General features: G+C 66.0%; 1 long non-coding RNA gene across 1 annotated transcript in view; it reads right to left on the bottom strand.

The window, feature by feature from the left end:
- Nucleotides 1-19,411, bottom strand: part of LOC141192507 (uncharacterized) — a 28,057-nt gene extending 8,646 nt beyond the window's left edge. Inside the window, exon 1 of the long non-coding RNA XR_012265891.1 lies at nt 19,077-19,411. This is a non-coding gene — a long non-coding RNA (uncharacterized lncRNA). The remainder of the gene's footprint in view (nt 1-19,076) is intronic.
- Between the last annotated feature and the right edge of the window lie 246 nt (nt 19,412-19,657).

Raw genomic sequence — 19,657 nt, 5'->3', positions numbered from 1 at the left:
CAGCCCCCCCATTCAGCCCCATGTCCCCATCCATGTCCCCATGGGTCCAGCCAGCCCCCCCATTCAGCCCCATGTCCCCATCCATGTCCCCGTGGGTCCAGCCAGCCCCCCCATTCAGCCCCATGTCCCCATCCATGTCCCCGTGGGTCCAGCCAGCCCCCCCATTCAGCCCCATGTCCCCATCCATGTCCCCGTGGGTCCAGCCAGCCCCCCCATTCAGCCCCATGTCCCCATCCATGTCCCCGTGGGTCCAGCCAGACCCCCCATTCAGCCCCATGTCCCCATCCATGTCCCCGTGGGTCCAGCCAGCCCCCCCATTCAGCCCCATGTCCCCATCCATGTCCCCGTGGGTCCAGCCAGCCCCCCCCATTCAGCCCCATGTCCCCATCCATGTCCCCGTGGGTCCAGCCAGCCCCCCCATTAAGCCCCATGTCCCCATCCATGTCCCCGTGGGTCCAACCAGCCCCCCCATTCAGCCCCATCCATGTCCCCGTGGGTCCAGCCAGCCCCCCCATTCAGCCCCATGTCCCCATCCATGTCCCCGTGGGTCCAGCCAGCCCCCCCATTCAGCCCCATGTCCCCATCCATGTCCCCGTGGGTCCAGCCAGCCCCCCCCATTCAGCCCCATGTCCCCATCCATGTCCCCGTGGGTCCAGCCAGCCCCCCCATTAAGCCCCATGTCCCCATCCATGTCCCCATGGGTCCAACCAGCCCCCCCATTCAGCCCCATCCATGTCCCCGTGGGTCCAGCCAGCCCCCCCATTCAGCCCCATGTCCCCATCCATGTCCCCGTGGGTCCAGCCAGCCCCCCCATTCAGCCCCATGTCCCCATCCATGTCCCCGTGGGTCCAGCCAGCCCCCCCATTCAGCCCCATGTCCCCATCCATGTCCCCGTGGGTCCAGCCAGCCCCCCCATTCAGCCCCATGTCCCCATCCATGTCCCCGTGGGTCCAGCCAGCCCCCCCATTCAGCCCCATGTCCCCATCCATGTCCCCGTGGGTCCAGCCAGCCCCCCCATTCAGCCCCATGTCCCCATCCATGTCCCCGTGGGTCCAGCCAGCCCCCCCATTCAGCCCCATGTCCCCATCCATGTCCCCGTGGGTCCAGCCAGCCACCCATTCAGCCCCATGTCCCCATCCATGTCCCCGTGGGTCCAGCCAGCCCCCCCATTCAGCCCCATGTCCCCATCCATGTCCCCGTGGGTCCAGCCAGCCCCCCCATTCAGCCCCATGTCCCCATCCATGTCCCCGTGGGTCCAGCCAGCCCCCCCATTCAGCCCCATGTCCCCATCCATGTCCCCGTGGGTCCAGCCAGCCCCCCCATTCAGCCCCATGTCCCCATCCATGTCCCCGTGGGTCCAGCCAGCCCCCCCATTCAGCCCCATGTCCCCATCCATGTCCCCGTGGGTCCAGCCAGCCCCCCCATTCAGCCCCATGTCCCCATCCATGTCCCCGTGGGTCCAGCCAGCCCCCCCATTCAGCCCCATGTCCCCATCCATGTCCCCGTGGGTCCAGCCAGCCCCCCCATTCAGCCCCATGTCCCCATCCATGTCCCCGTGGGTCCAGCCAGCCCCCCCATTCAGCCCCATGTCCCCATCCATGTCCCCGTGGGTCCAGCCAGCCCCCCCATTCAGCCCCATGTCCCCATCCATGTCCCCGTGGGTCCAGCCAGCCCCCCCATTCAGCCCCATGTCCCCATCCATGTCCCCGTGGGTCCAGCCAGCCCCCCCATTCAGCCCCATGTCCCCATCCATGTCCCCGTGGGTCCAGCCAGCCCCCCCATTCAGCCCCATGTCCCCATCCATGTCCCCGTGGGTCCAGCCAGCCCCCCCATTCAGCCCCATGTCCCCATCCATGTCCCCGTGGGTCCAGCCAGCCCCCCCATTCAGCCCCATGTCCCCATCCATGTCCCCGTGGGTCCAGCCAGCCCCCCCATTCAGCCCCATGTCCCCATCCATGTCCCCGTGGGTCCAGCCAGCCCCCCCATTCAGCCCCATGTCCCCATCCATGTCCCCGTGGGTCCAGCCAGCCCCCCCATTCAGCCCCATGTCCCCATCCATGTCCCCGTGGGTCCAGCCAGCCCCCCCATTCAGCCCCATGTCCCCATCCATGTCCCCGTGGGTCCAGCCAGCCCCCCCATTCAGCCCCATGTCCCCATCCATGTCCCCGTGGGTCCAGCCAGCCCCCCCATTCAGCCCCATGTCCCCATCCATGTCCCCGTGGGTCCAGCCAGCCCCCCCATTCAGCCCCATGTCCCCATCCATGTCCCCGTGGGTCCAGCCAGCCCCCCATTCAGCCCCATGTCCCCGTGGGTCCAGCCAGCCCCCCCATTCAGCCCCATGTCCCCGTGGGTCCAGCCAGCCCCCCCATTCAGCCCCATGTCCCCGTGGGTCCAGCCAGCCCCCCCATTCAGCCCCATGTCCCCGTGGGTCCAGCCAGCCCCCCCATTCAGCCCCATGTCCCCATCCATGTCCCCGTGGGTCCAGCCAGCCCCCCCATTCAGCCCCATGTCCCCATCCATGTCCCCGTGGGTCCAGCCAGCCCCCCCATTCAGCCCCATGTCCCCATCCATGTCCCCGTGGGTCCAGCCAGCCCCCCCATTCAGCCCCATGTCCCCATCCATGTCCCCGTGGGTCCAGCCAGCCCCCCCATTCAGCCCCATGTCCCCATCCATGTCCCCGTGGGTCCAGCCAGCCCCCCCATTCAGCCCCATGTCCCCATCCATGTCTCCGTGGGTCCAGCCAGCCCCCCCATTCAGCCCCATGTCCCCATCCATGTCCCCGTGGGTCCAGCCAGCCCCCCCATTCAGCCCCATGTCCCCATCCATGTCCCCGTGGGTCCAGCCAGCCCCCCCATTCAGCCCCATGTCCCCATCCATGTCCCCGTGGGTCCAGCCAGCCCCCCATTCAGCCCCATGTCCCCGTGGGTCCAGCCAGCCCCCCCATTCAGCCCCATGTCCCCGTGGGTCCAGCCAGCCCCCCCATTCAGCCCCATGTCCCCGTGGGTCCAGCCAGCCCCCCCATTCAGCCCCATGTCCCCGTGGGTCCAGCCAGCCCCCCCATTCAGCCCCATGTCCCCATCCATGTCCCCGTGGGTCCAGCCAGCCCCCCCATTCAGCCCCATGTCCCCATCCATGTCCCCGTGGGTCCAGCCAGCCCCCCCATTCAGCCCCATGTCCCCATCCATGTCCCCGTGGGTCCAGCCAGCCCCCCCATTCAGCCCCATGTCCCCATCCATGTCCCCGTGGGTCCAGCCAGCCCCCCCATTCAGCCCCATGTCCCCATCCATGTCTCCGTGGGTCCAGCCAGCCCCCCCATTCAGCCCCATGTCCCCATCCATGTCCCCGTGGGTCCAGCCAGCCCCCCCATTCAGCCCCATGTCCCCATCCATGTCCCCGTGGGTCCAGCCAGCCCCCCCATTCAGCCCCATGTCCCCATCCATGTCCCCGTGGGTCCAGCCAGCCCCCCCATTCAGCCCCATGTCCCCATCCATGTCCCCGTGGGTCCAGCCAGCCCCCCCATTCAGCCCCATGTCCCCATCCATGTCCCCGTGGGTCCACCAGCCCCCCCATTCAGCCCCATGTCCCCATCCATGTCCCCGTGGGTCCAGCCAGCCCCCCCATTCAGCCCCATGTCCAAATCCATGTCCCCGTGGGTCCAGCCAGCCCCCCCATTCAGCCCCATGTCCCCATGGGTCCTACCAGCCCCCCCATTCAGCCCCATGTCCCCATCCATGTCCCCATGGGTCCAGCCAGCCCCCCCATTCAGCCCCATGTCCCCATCCATGTCCCCATGGGTCCAGCCAGCCCCCCCATTCAGCCCCATGTCCCCATCCATGTCCCCATGGGTCCAGCCAGCCCCATGTCCCCATCCATGTCCCCATGGGTCCAGCCAGCCCCCCCATTCAGCCCCATGTCCCCATCCATGTCCCCATGGGTCCAGCCAGCCCCCCCATCCATGTCCCCATGGGTCCAGCCAGCCCCCCCATTCAGCCCCATGTCCCCATCCATGTCCCCATGGGTCCAGCCAGCCCCCCCATTCAGCCCCATGTCCCCATCCATGTCCCCATGGGTCCAGCAAGCCCCCCCATTCAGCCCCATGTCCCCATCCATGTCCCCATGGGTCCATCCAGCCCCCCCATTCAGCCCCATGTCCCCATCCATGTCCCCATGGGTCCATCCAGCCCCCCCATTCAGCCCCATGTCCCCATGGGTCCATCCAGCCCCCCCATTCAACCCCATGTCCCCATCCATGTCCCCATGGGTCCATTCAGCCCCCCCTTCAGACCCATGTCCCCATGGGTCCATTCAGCCCCCCCTTCAGACCCATGTCCCCATGGGTCCATCCAGCCCCCCCTTCAGCCCCATGTCCCCATGGGTCCATCCAGCCCCCCCTTCAGCCCCATGTCCCCATGGGTCCAGCCAGCCCCCCCATTCAGCCCCATGTCCCCATCCATGTCCCCATGGGTCCAGCCAGCCCCCCCATTCAGCCCCATGTCCCCATCCATGTCCCCATGGGTCCAGCAAGCCCCCCCATTCAGCCCCATGTCCCCATCCATGTCCCCATGGGTCCATCCAGCCCCCCCATTCAGCCCCATGTCCCCATCCATGTCCCCATGGGTCCATCCAGCCCCCCCATTCAGCCCCATGTCCCCATGGGTCCATCCAGCCCCCCCATTCAACCCCATGTCCCCATCCATGTCCCCATGGGTCCATTCAGCCCCCCCTTCAGACCCATGTCCCCATGGGTCCATTCAGCCCCCCCTTCAGACCCATGTCCCCATGGGTCCATCCAGCCCCCCCTTCAGCCCCATGTCCCCATGGGTCCATCCAGCCCCCCCTTCAGCCCCATGTCCCCATGGGTCCATCCAGCCCCCCCTTCAGCCCCATGTCCCCATGGGTCCATCCAGCCCCCCCTTCAGCCCCATGTCCCCATCCATGCCCCATGGGTCCATCCAGCCCCCCCTTCAGCCCCATGTCCCCATGGGTCCATCCAGCCCCCCCTTAAGCCCCATGTCCCCATGGGTCCATCCAGCCCCCCCTTCAGCCCCATGTCCCCATGGGTCCATCCAGCCCCCCCTTCAGCCCCATGGGTCCATCCAGCCCCCCCTTCAGCCCCATGTCCCCATGGGTCCATCCAGCCCCCCCTTCAGCCCCATGTCCCCATGGGTCCATCCAGCCCCCCCTTCAGCCCCATGTCCCCATGGGTCCATCCAGCCCCCCCTTCAGCCCCATGTCCCCATGGGTCCATCCAGCCCCCCCTTCAGCCCCATGTCCCAATGGGTCCATCCAGCCCCCCCTTCAGCCCCATGTCCCCATCCATGTCCCCATGGGTCCATCCAGCCCCCCCTTCAGCCCCATGTCCCCATCCATGTCCCCATGGGTCCATCCAGCCCCCCCTTCAGCCCCATGTCCCCATCCATGTCCCCATGGGTCCATCCAGCCCCCCCTTCAGCCCCATGTCCCCATCCATGTCCCCATGGGTCCATCCAGCCCCCCCTTCAGCCCCATGGGTCCATCCATGTCCCCATGGGTCCATCCAGCCCCCCCTTCAGCCCCATGGGTCCATCCAGCCCCCCCTTCAGCCCCATGTCCCCATGGGTCCATCCAGCCCCCCCTTCAGCCCCATGTCCCCATGGGTCCATCCAGCCCCCCCTTCAGCCCCATGTCCCCATGGGTCCATCCAGCCCCCCCTTCAGCCCCATGTCCCCATGGGTCCATCCAGCCCCCCCTTCAGCCCCATGTCCCCATCCATGTCCCCATGGGTCCATCCAGCCCCCCCTTCAGCCCCATTTCCCCATCCATGTCCCCATGGGTCCATCCAGCCCCCCCTTCAGCCCCATGTCCCCATCCATGTCCCCATGGGTCCATCCAGCCCCCCCTTCAGCCCCACGTCCCCATCCATGTCCCCATGGGTCCATCCAGCCCCCCCTTCAGCCCCACGTCCCCATCCATGTCCCCATGGGTCCATCCAGCCCCCCCTTCAGCCCCATGTCCCCATGGGTCCATCCAGCCCCCCCTTCAGCCCCATGTCCCCATGGGTCCATCCAGCCCCCCCTTCAGCTCCATGTCCCCATCCATGTCCCCATGGGTCCATCCAGCCCCCCCTTCAGCTCCATGTCCCCATGGGTCCATCCAGCCCCCCCGTTCAGCCCCATGGGTCCATCCAGCCCCCCCTTCAGCCCCATGTCCCCATGGGTCCATCCAGCCCCCCCTTCAGCCCCATGGGTCCATCCAGCCCCCCCTTCAGCCCCATGGGTCCATCCAGCCCCCCCTTCAGCCCCATGTCCCCATGGGTTCATCCAGCCCCCCCTTCAGCCCCATGTCCCCATGGGTCCATCCAGCCCCCCCTTCAGCCCCATGTCCCCATGGGTCCATCCAGCCCCCCCTTCAGCCCCATGTCCCCATGGGTCCATCCAGCCCCCCCTTCAGCCCCATGTCCCCATGGGTCCATCCAGCCCCCCCTTCAGCCCCATGTCCCCATGGGTCCATCCAGCCCCCCCTTCAGCCCCATGTCCCCATGGGTCCATCCAGCCCCCCCTTCAGCCCCATGTCCCCATCCATGTCCCCATGGGTCCATCCAGCCCCCCCTTCAGCCCCATGTCCCCATCCATGTCCCCATGGGTCCATCCAGCCCCCCCTTCAGCCCCATGTCCCCATCCAGCCCCATGTCCCCATGGGTCCATCCAGCCCCCCCTTCAGCCCCATGTCCCCATCCATGTCCTCATGGGTCCATCCAGCCCCATGTCCCCATGGGTCCATCCAGCCCCCCCTTCAGCCCCATGTCCCCATCCATGTCCCCATGGGTCCATCCAGCCCCCCCTTCAGCCCCATGTCCCCATCCATGTCCCCATGGGTCCATCCAGCCCCATGTCCCCATCCATGTCCCCATGGGTCCATCCAGCCCCATGTCCCCATCCATGTCCCCATGGGTCCATCCAGCCCCATGTCCGCATCCATGTCCCCATGGGTCCATCCAGCCCCATGTCCGCATCCATGTCCCCATGTCCCCATGGGTCCATCCAGCCCCATGTCCCCATCCATGTCCCCATGGGTCCATCCAGCCCCCCCTTCAGCCCCATGTCCCCATGGGTCCATCCAGCCCCCCCTTCAGCCCCATGTCCCCATCCATGTCCCCATGGGTACATCCAGCCCCATGTCCCCATCCATGTCCCCATGGGTCGATCCAGCCCCCCCTTCAGCCCCATGTCCCCATCCATGTCCCCATGGGTACATCCAGCCCCATGTCCCCATGGGTCCATCCAGCCCCCCCATTCAGCCCCATGTCCCCATCCATGTCCCCATGGGTCCATCCAGCCCCCCCATTCAGCCCCATGTCCCCATGGGTCCATCCAGCCCCCCCATTCAGCCCATGTCCCCATGGGTCCATCCAGCCCCCCCATTCAGCCCCATGTCCCCATCCATGTCCCCATGGGTCCATCCAGCCCCATGTCCCCATCCAGCCCCATGTCCCCATCCATGTCCCCATGGGTCCATCCAGCCCCATGTCCCCATCCAGCCCCATGTCCCCATCCATGTCCCCATAGGTCCATCCAGCCCCCCCATTCAGCCCCATGTCCCCATCCATGTCCCCATGGGTCCATCCAGCCCCCCCATTCAGCCCCATGTCCCCATCCATGTCCCCATGGGTCCATCCAGCCCCCCCATTCAGCCCCATGTCCCCATCCATGTCCCCATGGGTCCATCCAGCCCCCCCATTCAGCCCCATGTCCCCATGGGTCCATCCAGCCCCTCCATTCAGCCCCATGTCCCCATGGGTCCATCCAGCCCCCCCATTCAGCCCCATGTCCCCATCCATGTCCCCATGGGTCCATCCAGCCCCCCCATTCAGCCCCATGTCCCCATGGGTCCATCCAGCCCCCCCATTCAGCCCCATGTCCCCATGGGTCCATCCAGCCCCCCCATTCAGCCCCATGTCCCCATCCATGTCCCCATGGGTCCATCCAGCCCCCCCATTCAGCCCCATGTCCCCATGGGTCCATCCAGCCCCCCCATTCAGCCCCATGTCCCCATCCATGTCCCCATGGGTCCATCCAGCCCCTCCATTCAGCCCCATGTCCCCATCCATGTCCCCATGGGTCCATCCAGCCCCCCCATTCAGCCCCATGTCCCCATCCATGTCCCCATGGGTCCATCCAGCCCCCCCATTCAGCCCCATGTCCCCATCCATGTCCCCATGGGTCCATCCAGCCCCCCCATTCAGCCCCATGTCCCCATCCATGTCCCCATGGGTCCATCCAGCCCCCCCATTCAGCCCCATGTCCCCATCCATGTCCCCATGGGTCCATCCAGCCCCCCCATTCAGCCCCATGTCCCCATCCATGTCCCCATGGGTCCATCCAGCCCCCCCATTCAGCCCCATGTCCCCATCCATGTCCCCATGGGTCCATCCAGCCCCCCCATTCAGCCCCATGTCCCCATCCATGTCCCCATGGGTCCATCCAGCCCCCCCATTCAGCCCCATGTCCCCATCCATGTCCCCATGGGTCCATCCAGCCCCCCCATTCAGCCCCATGTCCCCATCCATGTCCCCATGGGTCCATCCAGCCCCCCCATTCAGCCCCATGTCCCCATCCATGTCCCCATGGGTCCATCCAGCCCCCCCATTCAGCCCCATGTCCCCATCCATGTCCCCATGGGTCCATCCAGCCCCCCCATTCAGCCCCATGTCCCCATCCATGTCCCCATGGGTCCATCCAGCCCCCCCATTCAGCCCCATGTCCCCATCCATGTCCCCATGGGTCCATCCAGCCCCCCCTTCAGCCCAATGTCCCCATGGGTCCATCCAGCCCCCCCTTCAGACCCATGTCCCCATGGGTCCATCCAGCCCCCCCTTCAGACCCATGTCCCCATGGGTCCATCCAGCCCCCCCTTCAGCCCCATGTCCCCATCCATGTCCCCATGGGTCCATCCAGCACCCCCTTCAGCCCCATGTCCCCATCCATGTCCCCATGGGTCCATCCAGCCCCCCCTTCAGCCCCATGTCCCCATCCATGTCCCCATGGGTCCATCCAGCCCCCCCTTCAGCCCCATGTCCCCATCCATGTCCCCATGGGTCCATCCAGCCCCCCCTTCAGCCCCATGTCCCCATCCATGTCCCCATGGGTCCATCCAGCCCCCCCTTCAGCCCCATGTCCCCATCCATGTCCCCATGGGTCCATCCAGCCCCCCCTTCAGCCCCATGTCCCCATCCATGTCCCCATGGGTCCATCCAGCCCCCCCTTCAGCCCCATGTCCCCATCCATGTCCCCATGGGTCCATCCAGCCCCCCTTTCAGCCCCATGTCCCCATCCATGTCCCCATGGGTCCATCCAGCCCCCCCTTCAGCCCCATGTCCCCATCCATGTCCCCATGGGTCCATCCAGCCCCCCCTTCAGCCCCATGTCCCCATCCATGTCCCCATGGGTCCATCCAGCCCCCCCTTCAGCCCCATGTCCCCATGGGTCCATCCAGCCCCCCCTTCAGCCCCATGTCCCCATCCATGTCCTCATGGGTCCATCCAACCCCATGTCCCCATGGGTCCATCCAGCCCCCCCTTCAGCCCCATGGGTCCATCCAGCCCCCCCTTCAGCCCCATGTCCCCATCCATGTCCCCATGGGTCCATCCAGCCCCATGTCCCCATCCATGTCCCCATGGGTCCATCCAGCCCCATGTCCCCATCCATGTCCCCATGGGTCCATCCAGCCCCATGTCCCCATCCATGTCCCCATGGGTCCATCCAGCCCCATGTCCCCATCCATGTCCCCATGGGTCCATCCAGCCCCATGGGTCCATCCAGCCCCCCCATTCAGCCCCATGTCCCCATCCATGTCCCCATGGGTCCATCCAGCCCCCCCATTCAGCCCCATGTCCCCATCCAGCCCCCCCATTCAGCCCCATGTCCCCATCCATGTCCCCATGGGTCCATCCAGCCCCATGTCCCCATCCATGTCCCCATGGGTCCATCCAGCCCCATCCATGTCCCCATAGGTCCATCCAGCCCCCCCATTCAGCCCCATGTCCCCATCCATGTCCCCATGGGTCCATCCAGCCCCCCCATTCAGCCCCATGTCCCCATCCATGTCCCCATGGGTCCATCCAGCCCCCCCATTCAGCCCCATGTCCCCATCCATGTCCCCATGGGTCCATCCAGCCCCCCCATTCAGCCCCATGTCCCCATCCATGTCCCCATGGGTCCATCCAGCCCCCCCATTCAGCCCCATGTCCCCATCCATGTCCCCATGGGTCCATCCAGCCCCCCCATTCAGCCCCATGTCCCCATCCATGTCCCCATGGGTCCATCCAGCCCCCCCATTCAGCCCCATGTCCCCATCCATGTCCCCATGGGTCCATCCAGCCCCCCTATTCAGCCCCATGTCCCCATCCATGTCCCCATGGGTCCATCCAGCCCCCCCATTCAGCCCCATGTCCCCATGGGTCCATCCAGCCCCCCCCATTCAGCCCCATGTCCCCATGGGTCCATCCAGCCCCCCCATTCAGCCCCATGTCCCCATCCATGTCCCCATGGGTCCATCCAGCCCCCCCATTCAGCCCCATGTCCCCATCCATGTCCCCATGGGTCCATCCAGCCCCCCCATTCAGCCCCATGTCCCCATGGGTCCATCCAGCCCCCCCATTCAGCCCCATGTCCCCATCCATGTCCCCATGGGTCCATCCAGCCCCCCCATTCAGCCCCATGTCCCCATCCATGTCCCCATGGGTCCATCCAGCCCCCCCATTCAGCCCCATGTCCCCATGGGTCCATTCAGCCCCCCCATTCAGCCCCATGTCCCCATCCATGTCCCCATGGGTCCATCCAGCCCCCCCTTCAGCCCCATGTCCCCATCCATGTCCCCATGGGTCCATCCAGCCCCCCCTTCAGCCCCATGTCCCCATGGGTCCATCCAGCCCCCCCTTCAGCCCCATGTCCCCATGGGTCCATCCAGCCCCCCCTTCAGCCCCATGTCCCCATGGGTCCATCCAGCCCCCCCTTCAGCCCCATGTCCCAATGGGTCCATCCAGCCCCCCCTTCAGCCCCATGTCCCCATGGGTCCATCCAGCCCCCCCTTCAGCCCCATGTCCCCATGGGTCCATCCAGCCCCCCCTTCAACCCCATGTCCCCATGGGTCCATCCAGCCCCCCCTTCAGCCCCATGTCCCCATGGGTCCATCCAGCCCCCCCTTCAGCCCCATGTCCCCATGGGTCCATCCAGCCCCCCCTTCAGCCCCATGTCCCCATGGGTCCATCCAGCCCCCCCTTCAGCCCCATGTCCCCATGGGTCCATCCAGCCCCCCCTTCAGCCCCATGTCCCCATGGGTCCATCCAGCCCCCCCTTCAGCCCCATGTCCCCATGGGTCCATCCAGCCCCCCCTTCAGCCCCATGTCCCCATGGGTCCATCCAGCCCCCCCTTCAGCCCCATGTCCCCATGGTTCCATCCAGCCCCCCCTTCAGCCCCATGTGTCCATCCAGCCCCCCCTTCAGCCCCATGTCCCCATGGGTCCATCCAGCCCCCCCTTCAGCCCCATGTGTCCATCCAGCCCCCCCTTCAGCCCCATGTCCCCATGGGTCCATCCAGCCCCCCCTTCAGCCCCATGGGTCCATCCAGCCCCCCCTTCAGCCCCATGTCCCCATGGGTCCATCCAGCCCCCCCATTCAGCCCCATGTCCCCATGGGTCCATCCAGCCACCCCATTCAGCCCCATGTCCCCATCCATATCCCCATGGGTCCATCCAGCCCCATGTCCCCATCCATGTCCCCATGGGTCCATCCAGCCCCATGTCCCCATCCATGTCCCCATAGGTCCATCCAGCCCCCCCATTCAGCCCCATGTCCCCATGGGTCCATCCAGCCCCCCCATTCAGCCCCATGTCCCCATGGGTCCATCCAGCCCCCCCATTCAGCCCCATGTCCCCATCCATGTCCCCATGGGTCCATCCAGCCCCCCCATTCAGCCCCATGTCCCCATCCATGTCCCCATGGGTCCATCCAGCCCCCCCATTCAGCCCCATGACCCCATCCATGTCCCCATGGGTCCATCCAGCCCCCCCATTCAGCCCCATGTCCCCATGGGTCCATCCAGCCCCCCCCATTCAGCCCCATGTCCCCATGGGTCCATCCAGCCCCCCCATTCAGCCCCATGTCCCCATCCATGTCCCCATGGGTCCATCCAGCCCCCCCTTCAGCCCCATGTCCCCATGGGTCCATCCAGCCCCCCCTTCAGCCCCATGTCCCCATGGGTCCATCCAGCCCCCCCTTCAGCCCCATGTCCCCATGGGTCCATCCAGCCCCCCCTTCAGCCCCATGTCCCCATGGGTCCATCCAGCCCCCCCTTCAGCCCCATGTCCCCATGGGTCCATCCAGCCCCCCCTTCAGCCCCATGTCCCCATGGGTCCATCCAGCCCCCCCTTCAGCCCCATGTCCCCATGGGTCCATCCAGCCCCCCCTTCAGCCCCATGTCCCCATGGGTCCATCCAGCCCCCCCTTCAGCCCCATGTCCCCATGGGTCCATCCAGCCCCCCCTTCAGCCCCATGTCCCCATGGGTCCATCCAGCCCCCCCTTCAGCCCCATGTCCCCATGGGTCCATCCAGCCCCCCCTTCAGCCCCATGTCCCCATGGGTCCATCCAGCCCCATGTCCCCATGGGTCCATCCAGCCCCATGTCCCCATGGGTCCATCCAGCCCCATGTCCCCATCCATGTCCCCATGGGTCCATCCAGCCCCATGTCCCCATCCATGTCCCCATGGGTCCATCCAGCCCCATGTCCCCATCCATGTCCCCATGGGTCCATCCAGCCCCATGTCCCCATCCATGTCCCCATGGGTCCATCCAGCCCCATGTCCCCATCCATGTCCCCATGGGTCCATCCAGCCCCATGTCCCCATCCATGTCCCCATGGGTCCATCCAGCCCCATGTCCCCATCCATGTCCCCATGGGTCCATCCAGCCCCATGTCCCCATCCATGTCCCCATGGGTCCATCCAGCCCCATGTCCCCATCCATGTCCCCATGGGTCCATCCAGCCCCATGTCCCCATCCATGTCCCCATGGGTCCATCCAGCCCCATGTCCCCATCCATGTCCCCATGGGTCCATCCAGCCCCATGTCCCCATCCATGTCCCCATGGGTCCATCCAGCCCCATGTCCCCATCCATGTCCCCATGGGTCCATCCAGCCCCATGTCCCCATCCATGTCCCCATGGGTCCATCCAGCCCCATGTCCCCATCCATGTCCCCATGGGTCCATCCAGCCCCATGTCCCCATCCATGTCCCCATGGGTCCATCCAGCCCCATGTCCCCATCCATGTCCCCATGGGTCCATCCAGCCCCATGTCCCCATCCATGTCCCCATGGGTCCATCCAGCCCCATGTCCCCATCCATGTCCCCATGGGTCCATCCAGCCCCATGTCCCCATCCATGTCCCCATGGGTCCATCCAGCCCCATGTCCCCATCCATGTCCCCATGGGTCCATCCAGCCCCATGTCCCCATCCATGTCCCCATGGGTCCATCCAGCCCCATGTCCCCATCCATGTCCCCATGGGTCCATCCAGCCCCATGTCCCCATCCATGTCCCCATGGGTCCATCCAGCCCCATGTCCCCATCCATGTCCCCATGGGTCCATCCAGCCCCATGTCCCCATCCATGTCCCCATGGGTCCATCCAGCCCCATGTCCCCATCCATGTCCCCATGGGTCCATCCAGCCCCATGTCCCCATCCATGTCCCCATGGGTCCATCCAGCCCCATGTCCCCATCCATGTCCCCATGGGTCCATCCAGCCCCATGTCCCCATCCATGTCCCCATGGGTCCATCCAGCCCCATGTCCCCATCCATGTCCCCATGGGTCCATCCAGCCCCATGTCCCCATCCAGCCCCATGTCCCCATCCATGTCCCCATGGGTCCATCCAGCCCCATGTCCCCATCCATGTCCCCATGGGTCCATCCAGCCCCATGTCCCCATCCATGTCCCCATGGGTCCATCCAGCCCCATGTCCCCATCCATGTCCCCATGGGTCCATCCAGCCCCATGTCCCCATCCATGTCCCCATGGGTCCATCCAGCCCCATGTCCCCATCCATGTCCCCATGGGTCCATCCAGCCCCATGTCCCCATCCATGTCCCCATGTCCCCATCCAGCCCCATGTCCCCAATGGGTCCATCCAGCCCCATGTCCCCATCCATGTCCCCATGGGTCCATCCAGCCCCATGTCCCCATCCATGTCCCCATGGGTCCATCCAGCCCCATGTCCCCATCCATGTCCCCATGGGTCCATCCAGCCCCATGTCCCCATCCATGTCCCCATGGGTCCAACCAGCCCCATGTCCCCATGGGTCCATCCAGCCCCATGTCCCCATCCATGTCCCCATGGGTCCATCCAGCCCCATGTCCCCATCCATGTCCCCATAGGTCCATCCAGCCCCATGTCCCCATCCATGTCCCCATGGGTCCATCCAGCCCCATGTCCCCATGGGTCCATCCAGCCCCTTGTCCCCATGGGTCCATCCAGCCCCATGTCCCCATGGGTCCATCCAGCCCCATGTCCCCATGGGTCCATCCAGCCCCATGTCCCCATGGGTCCATCCAGCCCCATGTCCCCATGGGTCCATCCAGCCCCATGTCCCCATGGGTCCATCCAGCCCCATGTCCCCATCCATGTCCCCATGGGTCCATCCAGCCCCATGTCCCCATCCATGTCCCCATGGGTCCATCCAGCCCCATGTCCCCATGGGTCCATCCAGCCCCATGTCCCCATGGGTCCATCCAGCCCCATGTCCCCATGGGTCCATCCAGCCCCATGTCCCCATGGGTCCATCCAGCCCCATGTCCCCATGGGTCCATCCAGCCCCATGTCCCCATGGGTCCATCCAGCCCCATGTCCCCATCCATGTCCCCATGGGTCCATCCAGCCCCATGTCCCCATCCATGTCCCCATGGGTCCATCCAGCCCCATGTCCCCATGGGTCCATCCAGCCCCATCCATGTCCCCATCCAGCCCCATGTCCCCATCCATGTCCCCATGGGTCCATCCAGCCCCATGTCCCCATCCAGCCCCATGTCCCCATCCATGTCCCCATGGGTCCATCCAGCCCCATGTCCCCATCCAGCCCCATGTCCCCATCCATGTCCCCATGGGTCCATCCAGCCCCATGTCCCCATCCATGTCCCCATGGGTCCATCCAGCCCCATGTCCCCATCCATGTCCCCATGGGTCCATCCAGCCCCATGTCCCCATCCATGTCCCCATGGGTCCATCCAGCCCCATGTCCCCATGGGTCCATCCAGCCCCATGTCCCCATGGGTCCATCCAGCCCCATGTCCCCATCCATGTCCCCATGGGTCCATCCAGCCCCATGTCCCCATCCATGTCCCCATGGGTCCATCCAGCCCCATGTCCCCATCCATGTCCCCATGGGTCCATCCAGCCCCCCCTTCAGCCCCATGTCCCCATCCATGTCCCCATGGGTCCATCCAGCCCCCCCTTCAGCCCCATGTCCCCATGGGTCCATCCAGCCCCCCCTTCAGCCCCATGTCCCCATCCATGTCCCCATGGGTCCATCCAGCCCCCCCATCAGCCCCATGTCCCCATCCATGTCCCCATGGGTCCATCCAGCCCCCCCATCAGCCCCATGTCCCCATCCATGTCCCCATGGGTCCATCCAGCCCCCCCATCAGCCCCATGTCCCCATCCATGTCCCCATGGGTCCATCCAGCCCCCCCATCAGCCCCATGTCCCCATCCATGTCCCCATGGGTCCATCCAGCCCCCCCATCAGCCCCATGTCCCCATCCATGTCCCCATGGGTCCATCCAGCCCCCCCATCAGCCCCATGTCCCCATCCATGTCCCCATGGGTCCATCCAGCCCCCCCTTCAGCCCCATGTCCCCATCCATGTCCCCATGGGTCCATCCAGCCCCCCCTTCAGCCCCATGTCCCCATCCATGTCCCCATGGGTCCATCCAGCCCCCCCTTCAGCTCCATGTCCCCATGGGTCCATCCAGCCCCCCCTTCAGCCCCATGTCCCCATGGGTCCATCCAGCCCCCCCTTCAGCCCCATGTCCCCATGGGTCCCTTCAGCCCCATGTCCCCATGGGTCCATCCAGCCCCCCCTTCAGCCCCATGTCCCCATGGGTCCATCCAGCCCCCCCTTCAGCCCCATGTCCCCATGGGTCCATCCAGCCCCCCCTTCAGCCCCATGTCCCCATGGGTCCATCCAGCCCCCCCTTCAGCCCCATGTCCCCATGGGTCCATCCAGCCCCCCCTTCAGCCCCATGTCCCCATGGGTCCATCCAGCCCCCCCTTCAGCCCCATGTCCCCATGGGTCCATCCAGCCCCCCCTTCAGCCCCATGTCCCCATGGGTCCATCCAGCCCCCCCTTCAGCCCCATGTCCCCATGGGTCCATCCAGCCCCCCCTTCAGCCCCATGTCCCCATGGGTCCATCCAGCCCCCCCTTCAGCCCCATGTCCCCATGGGTCCATCCAGCCCCCCCTTCAGCCCCATGTCCCCATGGGTCCATCCAGCCCCCCCTTCAGCCCCATGTCCCCATGGGTCCATCCAGCCCCCCCTTCAGCCCCATGTCCCCATGGGTCCATCCAGCCCCCCCTTCAGCCCCATGTCCCCATGGGTCCATCCAGCCCCCCCTTCAGCCCCATGTCCCCATGGGTCCATCCAGCCCCCCCTTCAGCCCCATGTCCCCATGGGTCCATCCAGCCCCCCCTTCAGCCCCATGTCCCCATGGGTCCATCCAGCCCCCCCTTCAGCCCCATGTCCCCATGGGTCCATCCAGCCCCCCCTTCAGCCCCATGTCCCCATGGGTCCCTTCAGCCCCATGTCCCCATCCATGTCCCCATGGGTCCATCCAGCCCCCCCTTCAGCCCCATGTCCCCATCCATGTCCCCATGGGTCCATCCAGCCCCCCCTTCAGCCCCATGTCCCCATCCATGTCCCCATGGGTCCATCCAGCCCCCCCTTCAGCCCCATGTCCCCATCCATGTCCCCATGGGTCCATCCAGCCCCCCCTTCAGCCCCATGTCCCCATCCATGTCCCCATGGGTCCATCCAGCCCCCCCTTCAGCCCCATGTCCCCATCCATGTCCCCATGGGTCCATCCAGCCCCCCCTTCAGCCCCATGTCCCCATGGGTCCATCCAGCCCCCCCTTCAGCCCCATGTCCCCATGGGTCCATCCAGCCCCCCCTTCAGCCCCATGTCCCCATGGGTCCATCCAGCCCCCCCTTCAGCCCCATGTCCCCATGGGTCCATCCAGCCCCCCCTTCAGCCCCATGTCCCCATGGGTCCATCCAGCCCCCCCTTCAGCCCCATGTCCCCATGGGTCCATCCAGCCCCCCCTTCAGCCCCATGTCCCCATGGGTCCATCCAGCCCCCCCTTCAGCCCCATGTCCCCATGGGTCCATCCAGCCCCCCCTTCAGCCCCATGTCCCCATGGGTCCATCCAGCCCCCCCTTCAGCCCCATGTCCCCATGGGTCCATCCAGCCCCCCCTTCAGCCCCATGTCCCCATGGGTCCATCCAGCCCCCCCTTCAGCCCCATGTCCCCATGGGTCCATCCAGCCCCCCCTTCAGCCCCATGTCCCCATGGGTCCATCCAGCCCCCCCTTCAGCCCCATGTCCCCATGGGTCCATCCAGCCCCCCCTTCAGCCCCATGTCCCCATGGGTCCATCCAGCCCCCCCTTCAGCCCCATGTCCCCATGGGTCCATCCAGCCCCCCCTTCAGCCCCATGTCCCCATCCATGTCCCCATGGGTCCATCCAGCCCCATGTCCCCATCCATGTCCCCATGGGTCCATCCAGCCCCCCCTTCAGCCCCATGTCCCCATCCATGTCCCCATGGGTCCATCCAGCCCCCCCTTCAGCCCCATGTCCCCATCCATGTCCCCATGGGTCCATCCAGCCCCCCCTTCAGCCCCATGTCCCCATCCATGTCCCCATGGGTCCATCCAGCCCCCCCTTCAGCCCCATGTCCCCATCCATGTCCCCATGGGTCCATCCAGCCCCCCCTTCAGCCCATGTCCCCATCCATGTCCCCATGGGTCCATCCAGCCCCATGTTCCCATGGGTCCATCCAGCCCCATGTTCCCATCCATGTCCCCATGGGTCCATCCAGCCCCATGTTCCCATGGGTCCATCCAGCCCCATGTTCCCATCCATGTCCCCATGGGTCCATCCAGCCCCATGTTCCCATGGGTCCATCCAGCCCCATGTCCCCATCCATGTCCCCATGGGTCCATCCAGCCCCATGTCCCCATCCATGTCCCCATGGGTCCATCCAGCCCCATGTCCCCATCCATGTCCCCATGGGTCCATCCAGCCCCATGTCCCCATCCATGTCCCCATGGGTCCATCCAGCCCCATGTCCCCATCCATGTCCCCATGGGTCCATCCAGCCCCATGTCCCCATCCATGTCCCCATGGGTCCATCCAGCCCCATGTCCCCATCCATGTCCCCATGGGTCCATCCAGCCCCATGTCCCCATCCATGTCCCCATGGGTCCATCCAGCCCCATGTCCCCATCCATGTCCCCATGGGTCCATCCAGCCCCATGTCCCCATCCATGTCCCCATGTCCCCATCCAGCCCCATGTCCCCATCCATGTCCCCATGGGTCCATCCAGCCCCCCCTTCAGCCCCATGTCCCCATCCATGTCCCCATGGGTCCATCCAGCCCCCCCTTCAGCCCCATGTCCCCATCCATGTCCCCATGGGTCCATCCAGCCCCCCCTTCAGCCCCATGTCCCCATCCATGTCCCCATGGGTCCATCCAGCCCCCCCTTCAGCCCCATATCCCCATCCGTGTCCCCATGGGTCCATCCAGCCCCCCCTTCAGCCCCATGTCCCCATCCATGTCCCCATCCATGTCCCCATGGGTCCATCCAGCCCCCCCTTCAGCCCCATGTCCCCATCCATGTCCCCATGGGTCCATCCAGCCCCCCCTTCAGCCCCATGTCCCCATCCATGTCCCCATGGGTCCATCCAGCCCCCCCTTCAGCCCCATGTCCCCATGTGACCAGCCTGCGACCCCTCCATATATGGATGATGACCAATGCTGGGAACACTCACCCAGAAAAACGTGGCTATTGCACTTGACTTGAAGGTGAAGCAGGGAGAGCTGTAGCCAGGCCTGCAGCCTTGTTTCCAGGGTGATGGTGAGAGAGCAGAGTGCAGGTCACCGTATACTCAGCCCAGGAGCCGGCTTAAAAGGCCAAGAGAGCAGGAGAGAAGAGGGCGGTGCGCGGTGCTGGTGCGGTGTTCCATACCCGGACGGGAGCCGGTGTTACAAGGCCAATTCCAAGGGAGCAGGAGCCGGGACTGGAGAGCAGAGCGCGGCGTCGGCGTATCAAAAGCCGGCAGTGGAGCAGGGAGAGGAGAGCGTGACGTCACCGTGTCACGTGACACCACACAACTGCCAGCCACCAGCGGGAAAGCAGTGCGCGGTGCGTGTCACCGCCCACCAAGATCACGTCCTCCTGTCATGTGACTATGCGCGTCACCCGCTGTCGCCACTGAATAGTAGGAGCGCCGCACGCGACGCTACATTTCCTTCTGCTGCGCTTTTAAAGGGTCCGCACTTTTTGAGAGCCCCCGCTACCAATTCTCTCACTCTCTCATCGGGGCCCACCGGGAATTTTTCCCGCTATCAC

Source organism: Phyllobates terribilis, unplaced genomic scaffold (genome assembly GCF_046119375.1).
Source record: "Phyllobates terribilis strain yellow unplaced genomic scaffold, ASM4611937v1 Scaffold_63__1_contigs__length_7903474, whole genome shotgun sequence".
NCBI classification, from domain to species: domain Eukaryota; kingdom Metazoa; phylum Chordata; class Amphibia; order Anura; family Dendrobatidae; genus Phyllobates; species Phyllobates terribilis.
Note: the sequence above shows the minus strand (reverse complement) of the source record. Positions and strands in the feature narration are given on the sequence as shown.